We start from the raw sequence: 12,711 nt of genomic DNA, 5'->3' as shown, positions 1-12,711 counted from the left end.
TTACTGTTTTGCACACTCTTGGCATTCTCTTGATGAGCTTCAAGAGGTAGTCACCTAAAATGGTTTTCACTTCACAGGTGTGCCCTGTCAGGTTCAATAAGTGGGATTTCTTGCCTTATAAATGGGTTTGGGACCATCAGTTGCGTTGTGGAGAAGTCAGGTGGATACAGGTGAAACAGTCCTACTGTTTGTTTACTGTCTCAGCCAATAAAACAAATATAATGACTGTTTGATACAAGAGATACATATCTGTTCAGATAAGATACAGACACAAGATGATATAACGTGCATCAGGAACATCTGTATGATGTTGTAAATATTCTTGTAAACAAACATTCCGGATAGAGTCAATCTTTACGGAACACATTCAGTCACGTGGCACCAATCTCCACGTGTTAAAGAACTTACAACTAAACACAGAAAAACAGAAATTAGACAAAAGCAAAAAGGGGGGGGGGGGAATAAGGAAAAAGGGGGGGGGGGAGAGGCAGATAAGTGGTATATAAAGTTCCCACCCTTTATTCATATAACATCAACGTTTTAGGAACATTCAGATGCAGTGGAATTGCTGTCTGTAAGTCTCATCCATATACACTCAGGCCGCTATTCAAACATACTAAGTATATGCTTAGCATAATGCAATTAATTCAGAATAAATCGTCGATAGGATCTCCAGGGGTTCCATATGGCTTCAAATTTAAGTGGGGACCCAGAGTCCCAATGCACTATCTGCTCATGCCTAAATATCTGGTCACATTTGACAGTCCATTTCTGGATTGAAGGTATTACTTGTTGTTTCCAATGGGTCGCAATGAGGAGTCTAGCTGAGGCCAGCAAAGCCGCACACAAGAATTTTATGTTCTTGGGATTCCTTATATCATTATGCAAGCCAAAAAGGCAAAGTTTCGGAGTGACAGGGATGTGTACTCCGCTCACTTTTGATAAAACTCCACATACTGCTTGCCAAAAGGGTGTTATTTTGTCACAATACCACCAAATGTGTGCATGAGTGCCCAGTTCTGTGTTGCATCTCCAACACAAGGGGCTGGTAGTAGTAGGGAACATATGGTGGAGCCTTTGAGGGGTAAAATACCACCTAGCTAGGACTTTATAACTGTTTTCTTGTACCTTGACGCACCTGGACACCCTAGTTGGGGAAAGCAAAGCACGCCTCCTCTCCACTGGGGAAAACTCGATACATAGATCGGATTCCCATTGTTGTAGAAAGATTGGGTTGCTTACATTAGATAGAGACATTAAAATCTCATACAATTTGGAGATTTTCCCTATTGGGTCTTTAATTTGTATGGCTAGTTTTTCAAATGAGGAATGGATTACCAAGGTGGGTAAACGCGTCAGATACTTCCTTATATGCTGGATGCAATAGTTAATATGGAATGGAGAGCAGTCCTTCATCAATGGATGTTTATAAAGGTCCATTGCTGAAGGAATATCATTATCCAGGCAAATGGCTAATAACGGAGAGACACACTGTTTCACCTTTTCCGGAAGAGTCTGCAGGACATCAGTGGATGCTTGAAAAAAGACATCCCTAATTTGCATTAAAATAGGGTAATTAGGTATCAGAGTAGATCTCCAATTAGACTTTGCCCACATACTTAGTGTATATTTGGTAATTGAACTATGGGTTCGGATACTTTTGGAAGCTTGGGAGTTATCCATAAATAGGAATGCGCGTAATGGGATGATCGACATGTCTTGTTCTACTATTAGATCTAATCGATCGGAATGTGGTCTTAGCCACTCTAGACACCTTAGGCTTAACACCGCCTTGTGGTAGTGATGTACGTCTGGGATGCCCAATCCACCATTTGTAGGATGCTGAGTAATTTGTCTCAAAGGTATACGCTCTCTCTCCACCCCCCCCCCCCCCAAAGGAATCTCAACATAATATCTTGTATTCTTTTAAAAAATGATTTGGGGATGGGTATCGGAAGAGTCTGGATGTAGTACAGGATAGTAGGCAGGAGAATAGTTTTGATTAAAGTCCTGCGCCCGAACCATGAGACATACAGGACGTCCCATGACCTAATAGTATCTTCTAGGCATTTCGGGAGGGGTACAAAATTTTCTTGATATAAGCGGGAGAAATCCAGGGTGAGTTTTATCCCTAAAAAGCTAACATGGCTTGCCGTCCATAGAAATGGTGTAGTTTTCTTAAGAATCCCTAAATCACTGGACCTCACAAACATATATAACACCACAGATTTGGTCAAATTCAATGAAAAATTGGACAAGTCGGAAAACATTTCAAGCGTCGACATGATGGCTGGAAAGGCAATTATAGGGTTAAAGATCAACAACAGGACGTCATCAGCGAATGCTGCCGTCTGATGTACTGAGCATCTTACTGATAGTCCCGCTATCTCGTCTTGCTGTCGAAAGGACTGCAAAAGGGTTTCGATAACTAGTACAAACAACAATGGAGAGAGAGGGCAACCCTGTCTCGTGCCATTTGATATTCTGAACATAGGAGACAGCGTGCCATTCACCAGGATCCTAGCAGTAGGCGAGTTATACATTGCCATGACAACGGCGATAAAGGAATCCGGGATGCCATATTTCGCCAAAGCTTTAGTCATGAATAACCAGTCCACCCTAACGAACGCCTTTTCCGCGTCCATACTGAGAATCGCTAAGGGGATGCTTTGTGTTTTCGCCCATTGCATAAGGTGGATAATCCTAATAATGTTATTTTTCCCTTCTCTAGTGGGTATGAAGCCTACCTGTTCAGGGGATATAAGGTCTGGCAAGTACTTTTTAAGCCTATTAGCTAGTAACTTAGTGATTAATTTTAAGTCATGAGGTCTATAGCTGGCACATAGCGAGTGATCTTTCCCAGGCTTGGGTATGATAGTCACCTGGGCCGATAGCATATCTCTTGTAAACTCTGCCCCTTCTCTTACAGCGTTGCAAACTTTCAATAGATATGGTAGCAGAGTGTCACTAAAGTTCATATAGTAGGCCACTGGTAAACCATCTGGTCCCGGGCTTTTATGGAGAGGAGAGTCTTTTAATGCCTTTTTAATTCGTCAAGAGTGAAAGTAGAGTTCAAAACAGCAACTTGATCACTACTGAGGGACAGCAAATTTATGGTTTTTAACCAGTCGTCAATCAGACGATTTCTTTCTGTATGTTGCGCAGAGGATTGCTTCTCCCTTAAATTATAAAGCTGGCTATAAAACATGCAAAATTGTTCAGCAATCAGGTCTGTCTTACTAACAGTCTGTGCATTCGTAGATTTAATGTGGGATATAAAAGAAATCGCTTTCCTTTTTTTCACTTGGGAGAGTAGTAACTTTGACGCTTTATTCCCATGGGCGTAGGATTTGCATTGTGTGGATAGAAATAATTTAGCCGTATTGGCATTTAATATATTTTTCAATTCTGAGCGTAAGGTGTCCAGATGCGCCAAGACGTCCCCCTTTAGTTGTGATTTATGTTGTTTTTCAAGTTTGGCAATTTCTGCTGTGAGTTCTTCAATCTTAACCTGCTTTTGTTTTTTAACATAGGAGCCCAGGGCTATTAGCTGTCCCCGTATCACTGACTTATGAGCATCCCAAAGAAGTATTGGGGATATGTTATCTCTATCATTCAATTGGAAGTATTCTTCTAACTTTTCTACTATTTTGGGAATATTAGCGCTATTCAACAGCGTTTCATTCAATCTCCACCTAAACTCTCCTTTAGGAAGAGTCGTCATTTTGTAAGTGAGGAAAACAGGTGCATGATCTTATAAAAGGATACTTCCAATTTTTGATGACACACAATTCTGCAGTGATCGGATATCGAGGAATATATAATCCAAACATGATAAGATTTATGAGCAGCTGAATAGTATGTGTAATCTTTTTCATCCTCCAAGAATTAATCAATCCCAGTGAGGAAATTGCTGATTTAATCTTGTTCAGAGACGTCCTAGTGAGCGCAGACAGACCAGAGGAGGAGTCCAAGGTAGGAGTTAATGCAACATTAAAGTCGCCTCCTAGAAAAACAATACCATCTGCATAATTGCCAAATTTTGCAATAGTCTCCACCAACCAATCCGCTTGAGCTGAATTAGGAGCGTAAATGTTCCCAAATGTAAATAATTAGGATCCGATCAGTCCCTTGACAAAAATATATCTGCCATCATCATCCCCCAAGGTATCTTGACATATAAAGGGTATGCTTTTATGTACCGCTATGCTGACCCCCCTAGACGCCGAGGACATAGATGGACCATGAAACCATCGATTAAACAGCATATGTGATAATCTCGGCACATGCTGTTTACGAAAATGAGTCTCTTGCAGTAGCGCTGTGTGTACCATCAACTTGTGCAGATAGTGACATATTTGACTTCTCTTACTAGGAGCGTTCAAGCCTCTTACATTGTATGAGCACACCTGTAGATCAGTCATAATAGACGAGACTTACCATTCCAACTAGCTGAGGTACCCGTCCCGACGAGGTAGGCTGTTTCCTTTGTGGATGGGGAAAGGAAAGATCAGGAAAAAAGGGGTGGGAAGGATAGAAAACTGTAGAGGAAAAAAAATAGACAACAATTGAACACCATCTCAGGATGCGTATCCACGAAAATACAGAGAGTTAACATGCATAGACCAAAGGAGGAGGGTCTACCATATACGACCATCAAACCCCTTGAGCCCGCATTTGAAGGAGCTAAAGAGACAATGCTTTACATAAGAGAGAAGAAGAGATGGAAGGAGAAGAATAGAGAAGGAGATACATTCACATGTGCCAGAAAGATGACTGTAGAGGAAAAACCCTTATTAGAGAGGATTTACTACTTAATAATACTGTGCCATTCATCCCAGAGAAACCAGCACATTACATTTCAGCCTACCGGAAATAATGAGAACTGCAGCAATAACTAACATACGGATGGAGTAGCGTTAACACTCCTGTTTTCTGAGATTTCTGAGTTATGTTATCTAATCTAAGCAAACACCTTCAATTGCTTTTGTCTCAAGATAACGCGATGAGTTAAGAAATTTGAGTTAAGATCTGGAGTGCTAACCCTGCTACATCTGTATCAGCTAGATGGCGCCCTACAACCACAAATCTATTTCATATCATAAGCTTATGCTGTGCCTTGGATATCAAGTAAATAGGGTTGTACACTGAGACTAGCTAGTATAAGTTTCCCTGGAATATATAAAAATGAAAATAAAAAATCGTACATTGTTTACCCCTAGGATGTTACACCGCGTAGTTTTGGAGGAAAACTAATTTAAGAAAGAAGGATAGAAATAGAAAATGGAAACAAGATCAGAGCAAAGAATAGCAGTATAAGTAATGAGCGTTATACATATAGAAAATGAAAAGAAAAACCGCACATTACTCAATCATAGGTTATGCAAAGTCCTTGACTTTTATATTCTCCTTCAGGTGGGAAATTTCCTGGACATCTGGGGATGCTGTTTCTTTGGTACAACAGTTTGCCAGGATTCCTGCAACGGCAGTTCAGTTAAATTCGCCATTAGGGATGAGCGAACTCGAACTGTATAGTTCGGGTTCGTACCGAATTTTGGGGTGTCCGTGACACGGACCCGAACCCGGACATTTTCGTAAAAGTCCGAGTTCGGGTTCGGTGTTCGTCGCTTTCTTGGCGCTTTTGTGACGCTTTCTTGGCGCTTTTTGAAAGGCTGCAAAGCAGCCAATCAACAAGCGTCATACTACTTGCCCCAAGAGGCCGTCACAGCCATGCCTACTATTGGCATGGCTGTGATTGGCCAGAGCACCATGTGACCCAGCCTCTATTTAAGCTGGAGTCACATAGCGCCGCCCGTCACTCTGCTCTGATTAGCGTAGGGAGAGGTTGCGGCTGCGACAGTAGGGCGAGATTAGGCAGATTAACTCCTCCAAAGGACTTGATTAATCGATCGATCTGCAGCTGTACATCATTGAGCTGCTGAAATTCAAATGCTCACTGTTTTTAGGCTGCCCAGACCGTTTGTCAGTCACTTTTTTCTGGGGTGATCGGCGGCCATTTTGTGTCTTGTGCGGTGCTGCGACCAAGTGCATCCAAGCTGCGACCAAGTGCATTTAACCCTCAATGGTGTGGTTGTTTTTTGGCTAAAGCCTACATCAGGGTGAAGCTGTCACACCAAGTGCATTTAACCAGCAATAGTCTGTTTATTTTTTGGCCATATACTACATCAGGGGCAAGCTGCGCCTGTCACCAAGTGCATTTAACCCTCAATGGTGTGGTTGTTTTTTGGCTAAAGCCTACATCAGGGTGAAGCTGTCACACCAAGTGCATTTAACCAGCAATAGTCTGTTCATTTTTTGGCCATATACTAAATCAGGGGCAAGCTGCGCCCGTCACCAAGTGCATTTAACCAGCAATAGTCTGTTCATTTTTTGGCCATATACTACATCAGGGGCAAGCTGCGCCCGTCACCAAGTGCATTTAACCCTCAGTAGTGTGGTTGGCCAAGCTGTCACACCAAATGCATTTAACCAGCAATAGTCTGTTCATTTTTTGGCCATATACTACATCAGGGGCAAGCTGCGCCCGTCACCAAGTGCATTTAACCCTCAGTAGTGTGGTTGGTCAAGCTGTCACACCAAGTGCATTTAACCAGCAATAGTCTGTTCATTTTTTGGCCATATACTACATCAGGGGCAAGCTGCGCCTGTCACCAAGTGCATTTAACCCTCAATGGTGTGGTTGTTTTTTGGCTAAAGCCTACATCAGGGTGAAGCTGTCACACCAAGTGCATTTAACCAGCAATAGTCTGTTTATTTTTTGGCCATATACTACATCAGGGGCAAGCTGCGCCCGTCACCAAGTGCATTTAACCCTCAGTAGTGTGGTTGGTCAAGCTGTCACACCAAGTGCATTTAACCAGCAATAGTGTGGTTATTTTTTGGCCATATCCCAGTCTAATTCTGTCACTAAATCCATACCGGTCACCCAGCGCCTAAATACTAGGCCTCAAATTTATATCCCGCTAAATCTGTCGTTACCGCTGTACTGTTGTGGCTGGGCAAGTTATTTAGTGTCCGTCAAAGCACATTTTTTGTTCAGGGTTGAAATACAATTCCCAATTTAGCAATTTCATAATTTAGTGGTTTCTGCTATATCAGAGCTATTTGAAATCTATCCCTAAAAGGGTATATAATATTCAAGGTGCACATAGGGTCATTCAGAATAACTTCACACACACGCTACTGTGCATTTCCAAGTCTAATTCTGTCACTAAATCCATACCGGTCACCCAGCGCCTAAATAGTAGGCCTCAAATTTATATCCCGCTAAATCTGTCGTTACCGCTGTCCTGTTGTGGATGGGCAAGTTATTTAGTGTCCGCCAAAGCACATTTTTTGTTCTGGGTTGAAATACAATTCCCAATTTAGCAATTTCATAATTTAGTGGTTTCTGCTATATCAGAGCTATTTGAAATCTATCCCTAAAAGGGTATATAATATTCAAGGTGCACATAGGGTCATTCAGAATAACTTCACACACACGCTACTGTGCATTTCCAAGTCTAATTCTGTTAGTAAATCCATACCGGTCACCCAGCGCCTAAATACTAGGCCTCAAATTTATATCCCGCTACATCTGTCGTTACCGCTGTCCTGTTGTGGCTGGGCAAGTTATTTAGTGTCCGTCAAAGCACATTTTTTGTTCTGGGTTGAAATACAATTCCCAATTTAGCAATTTCATAATTTAGTGGTTTCTTGCTATATCAGAGCTATTTGAAATCTATCCCTAAAAGGGTATATAATATTCAAGGTGCACAAAGGGTCATTCAGAATAACTTCACACACACGCTACTGTGCATTTCCAAGTCTAATTCTGTCACTAAATCCATACCGGTCACCCAGCGCCTAAATAGTAGGCCTAAAATTTATATCCCGCTAAATCTGTCGTTACCGCTGTCCTGTTGTGGATGGGCAAGTTATTTAGTGTCCGCCAAAGCACATTTTTTGTTCTGGGTTGAAATACAATTCCCAATTTAGCAATTTCATAATTTAGTGGTTTCTGCTATATCAGAGCTATTTGAAATCTATCCCTAAAAGGGTATATAATATTCAAGGTGCACATAGGGTCATTCAGAATAACTTCACACACACGCTACTGTGCATTTCCAAGTCTAATTCTGTTAGTAAATCCATACCGGTCACCCAGCGCCTAAATACTAGGCCTCAAATTTATATCCCGCTACATCTGTCGTTACCGCTGTACTGTTGTGGCTGGGCAAGTTATTTAGTGTCCGTCAAAGCACATTTTTTGTTCTGGGTTGAAATACAATTCCCAATTTAGCAATTTCCTAATTTAGTGGTTTCTGCTATATCAGAGCTATTTGAAATCTATCCCTAAAAGGGTATATAATATTCAAGGTGCACATAGGGTCATTCAGAATAACTTCACACACACGCTACTGTGCATTTCCAAGTCTAATTCTGTCACTAAATCCATACCGGTCACCCAGCGCCTAAATACTAGGCCTCAAATTTATAGCCCGCTTAATTTGAATACAATACATTGGGCCAAATAATATTTTTGTTGTTGTGGTGAGCCATAACAATGAGGAAAACATCTAGTAAGGGACGCGGACGTGGACATGGTCGTGGTGGTGTTAGTGGACCCTCTGGTGCTGGGAGAGGACGTGGCCGTTCTGCCACATCCACACGTCCTAGTGAACCAACTACCTCAGGTCCCAGTAGCCGCCAGAATTTACAGCGATATATGGTGGGGCCCAATGCCATTCTAAGGATGGTAGGGCCTGAGCAGGTACAGGCATTAGTCAATTGGGTGGCCGACAGTGGATCCAGCACGTTCACATTATCTCCCACCCAGTCTTCTGCAGAAAGCGCACAGATGGCGCCTGAAAACCAACCCCATCAGTCTGTCACATCACCCCCATGCATACCAGGGAAACTGTCTCAGCCTCAAGTTATGCAGCAGTCTCTTATGCCGTTTGAAGACTCCGCTGGCAGGGTTTCCCAAGGGCATCCACCTAGCCCTTCCCCAGCGGTGAAAGACATAGAATGCACTGACGCACAACCACTTATGTTTCCTGATGATGAGGACATGGGAATACCACCTCAGCATGTCTCTGATGATGACGAAACACAGGTGCCAACTGCTGCGTCTTTCTGCAGTGTGCAGACTGAACAGGAGGTCAGGGATCAAGACTGGGTGGAAGACGATGCAGGGGACGATGAGGTCCTAGACCCCACATGGAATGAAGGTCGTGCCACTGACTTTCACAGTTCGGAGGAAGAGGCAGTGGTGAGACCGAGCCAACAGCGTAGCAAAAGAGGGAGCAGTGGGCAAAAGCAGAACACCCGCCGCCAAGAGACTCCGCCTGCTACTGACCGCCGCCATCTGGGACCGAGCACCCCAAAGGCAGCTTCAAGGAGTTCCCTGGCATGGCACTTCTTCAAACAATGTGCTGACGACAAGACCCGAGTGGTTTGCACGCTGTGCCATCAGAGCCTGAAGCGAGGCATTAACGTTCTGAACCTGAGCACAACCTGCATGACCAGGCACCTTCCTTAAAACCAAGGAAGTCACTCAGGCTCCCCCTGCTACCTCTTCTGCTGCTGCCGCCTCGGCCTCTTCCTCTGCCTCTGGAGGAACGTTGGCACCTGCCGCCCAGCAAACAGGGGATGTACCACCAACACCACCACCACCTCCGTCACCAAGCGTCTCAACCATGTCACACGGCAGCGTTCAGCTCTCCATCTCACAAACATTTGAGAGAAAGCGTAAATTCCCACCTAGCCACCCTCGATCCCTGGCCCTGAATGCCAGCATTTCTAAACTACTGGCCTATGAAATGCTGTCATTTAGGCTGGTGGACACAGACAGCTTCAAACAGCTCATGTCGCTTGCTGTCCCACAGTATGTTGTTCCCAGCCGCCACTACTTCTCCAAGAGAGCCGTGCCTTCCCTGCACAACCAAGTATCCGATAAAATCAAGTGTGCACTGCGCAACGCCATCTGTAGCAAGGTCCACCTAACCACAGATACGTGGACCAGTAAGCACGGCCAGGGACGCTATATCTCCCTAACTGCACACTGGGTAAATGTAGTGGCAGCTGGGCCCCAGGCGGAGAGCTGTTTAGCGCACGTCCTTCCGCCGCCAAGGATCGCAGGGCAACATTCTTTGCCTCCTGTTGCCACCTCCTCCTTCTCGGCTTCCTCCTCCTCTTCTTCCACCTGCTCATCCAGTCAGCCACACACCTTCACCACCAACTTCAGCACAGCCCGGGGTAAACGTCAGCAGGCCATTCTGAAACTCATATGTTTGGGGGACAGGCCCCACACCGCACAGGAGTTGTGGCGTGGTATAGAACAACAGACCGACGAGTGGTTGCTGCCGGTGAGCCTCAAGCCCGGCCTGGTGGTGTGTGATAATGGGCGAAATCTCGTTGCAGCTCTGGGACTAGCCAATTTGACACACAACCCTTGCTTGGCGCATGTGCTGAATTTGGTGGTGCAGAAGTTCATTCACAACTACCCCGACATGTCAGAGCTGCTGCATAAAGTGCGGGCCGTCTGTTCGCGCTTCCGGCGTTCACATCCTGCTGCTGCTCGCCTGTCTGCGCTACAGCGTAACTTCGGCCTTCCCGCTCACCGCCTCATATGCGACGTGCCCACCAGGTGGAACTCCACCTTGCACATGCTGGACAGACTGTGCGAGCAGCAGCAGGCCATAGTGGAGTTTCAGCTGCAGCACGCACGGGTCAGTCGCACTACAGAACAGCACCACTTCACCACCAATGACTGGGCCTCCATGCGAGACCTGTGTGCCCTGTTGCGCTGTTTCGAGTACTCCACCAACATGGCCAGTGGCGATGACGCCGTTATCAGCGTTACAATACCACTTCTATGTCTCCTTGAGAAAACACTTAGGGCGATGATGGAAGAGGAGGTGGCCCAGGAGGAGGAGGAGGAGGAGGAGGAGGAGGAAGAGGGGTCATTTTTAGCACTTTCAGGCCAGTCTCTTCGAAGTGACTCAGAGGGAGGTTTTTGGCAACAGCAGAGGCCAGGTACAAATGTGGCCAGCCAGGGCCCACTACTGGAGGACGAGGAGGACGAGGATGAGGAGGAGGTGGAGGAGGATGAGGATGAAGCATGGTCACAGCGGGGTGGCACCCAACGCAGCTCGGGTCCATCACTGGTGCGTGGCTGGGGGGAAAGGCAGGACAATGACGATACGCCTCCCACAGAGGACAGCTTGTCCTTACCCCTGGGCAGCCTGGCACACATGAGCGACTACATGCTGCAGTGCCTGCGCAACGACAGCAGAGTTGCCCACATTTTAACCTGTGCGGACTACTGGGTTGCCACCCTGCTGGATCCACGCTACAAAGACAATGTGCCCACCTTACTTCCTGCACTGGAGCGTGATAGGAAGATGCGCGAGTACAAGCGCACGTTGGTAGACGCGCTACTGAGAGCATTCCCAAATGTCACAGGGGAACAAGTGGAAGCCCAAGGCCAAGGCAGAGGAGGAGCAAGAGGTCGCCAAGGCAGCTGTGTCACGGCCAGCTCCTCTGAGGGCAGGGTTAGCATGGCAGAGATGTGGAAAACTTTTGTCAACACGCCACAGCTAACTGCACCACCACCTGATACGCAACGTGTTAGCAGGAGGCAACATTTCACTAACATGGTGGAACAGTACGTGTGCACACCCCTCCACGTACTGACTGATGGTTCGGCCCCATTCAGCTTCTGGGTCTCTAAGTTGTCCACGTGGCCAGAGCTAGCCTTTTATGCCTTGGAGGTGCTGGCCTGCCCGGCGGCCAGCGTTTTGTCTGAATGTGTATTCAGCAAGGCAGGGGGCGTCATTACAGACAAACGCAGCCGCCTGTCTACAGCCAATGTGGACAAGCTGACGTTCATAAAAATGAACCAGGCATGGATCCCACAGGACCTGTCCATCCCTTGTGCAGATTAGACATTAACTACCTCCCCTTAACCATATATTATTGGACTCCAGGGCACTTCCTCATTCAATCCTATTTTTATTTTCATTTTACCATTATATTGCGAGGCTACCCAAAGTTGAATGAACCTCTCCTCTGTCTGGGTGCCGGGGCCTAAAAATATGCCAATGGACTGTTCCAATGTTGGGTGACGTGAAGCCTGATTCTCTGCTATGACATGCAGACTGATTCTCTGCTGACATGAAGCCAGATCCTCTGTTACGGGACCTCTCTCCTCTGCCTGGGTGCTGGGCCTAAATATATGCCAATGGACTGTTGCAGTGGTGGCTGATGTGAAGCCTCATTCTCTGCTATGACATGCAGACTGATTCTCTGCTGACATGAAGCCAGATCCTCTGTTACGGGACCTCTCTCCTCTGCCTGGGTGCTGGGCCTAAATTTATGAAAATGGACTCTTACAGTGGTGGGTGACGTGATGCCTGATTCTCTGCTATGACATGAAGACTGATTCTCTGCTATGACATGAAGACTGATTCTCTGCTGACATGAAGCCAGATTGTCTGTTACGGGACCTCTCTCCTCTTCCTGGGTGCTGGGCCTAAATTTATGACAATGGACTGTTGCAGTGGTGGCTGACGTGAAGCCTGATTCTCTGCTATGACATGCAGACTGATTCTCTGCTGACATGAAGCCAGATCCTCTGTTACGGGACCTCTCTCCTCTGCCTGGGTGCTGGGCCTAAATTTATGAAAATGGACTGTTGCAGTGGTG

Source organism: Bufo gargarizans, chromosome 3 (assembly GCF_014858855.1).
Source record: "Bufo gargarizans isolate SCDJY-AF-19 chromosome 3, ASM1485885v1, whole genome shotgun sequence".
Taxonomy (NCBI): Eukaryota; Metazoa; Chordata; class Amphibia; order Anura; family Bufonidae; genus Bufo; species Bufo gargarizans.
The sequence above is the reverse complement of the archived record's forward strand: the minus strand, read 5'-3'. Positions refer to the sequence as shown.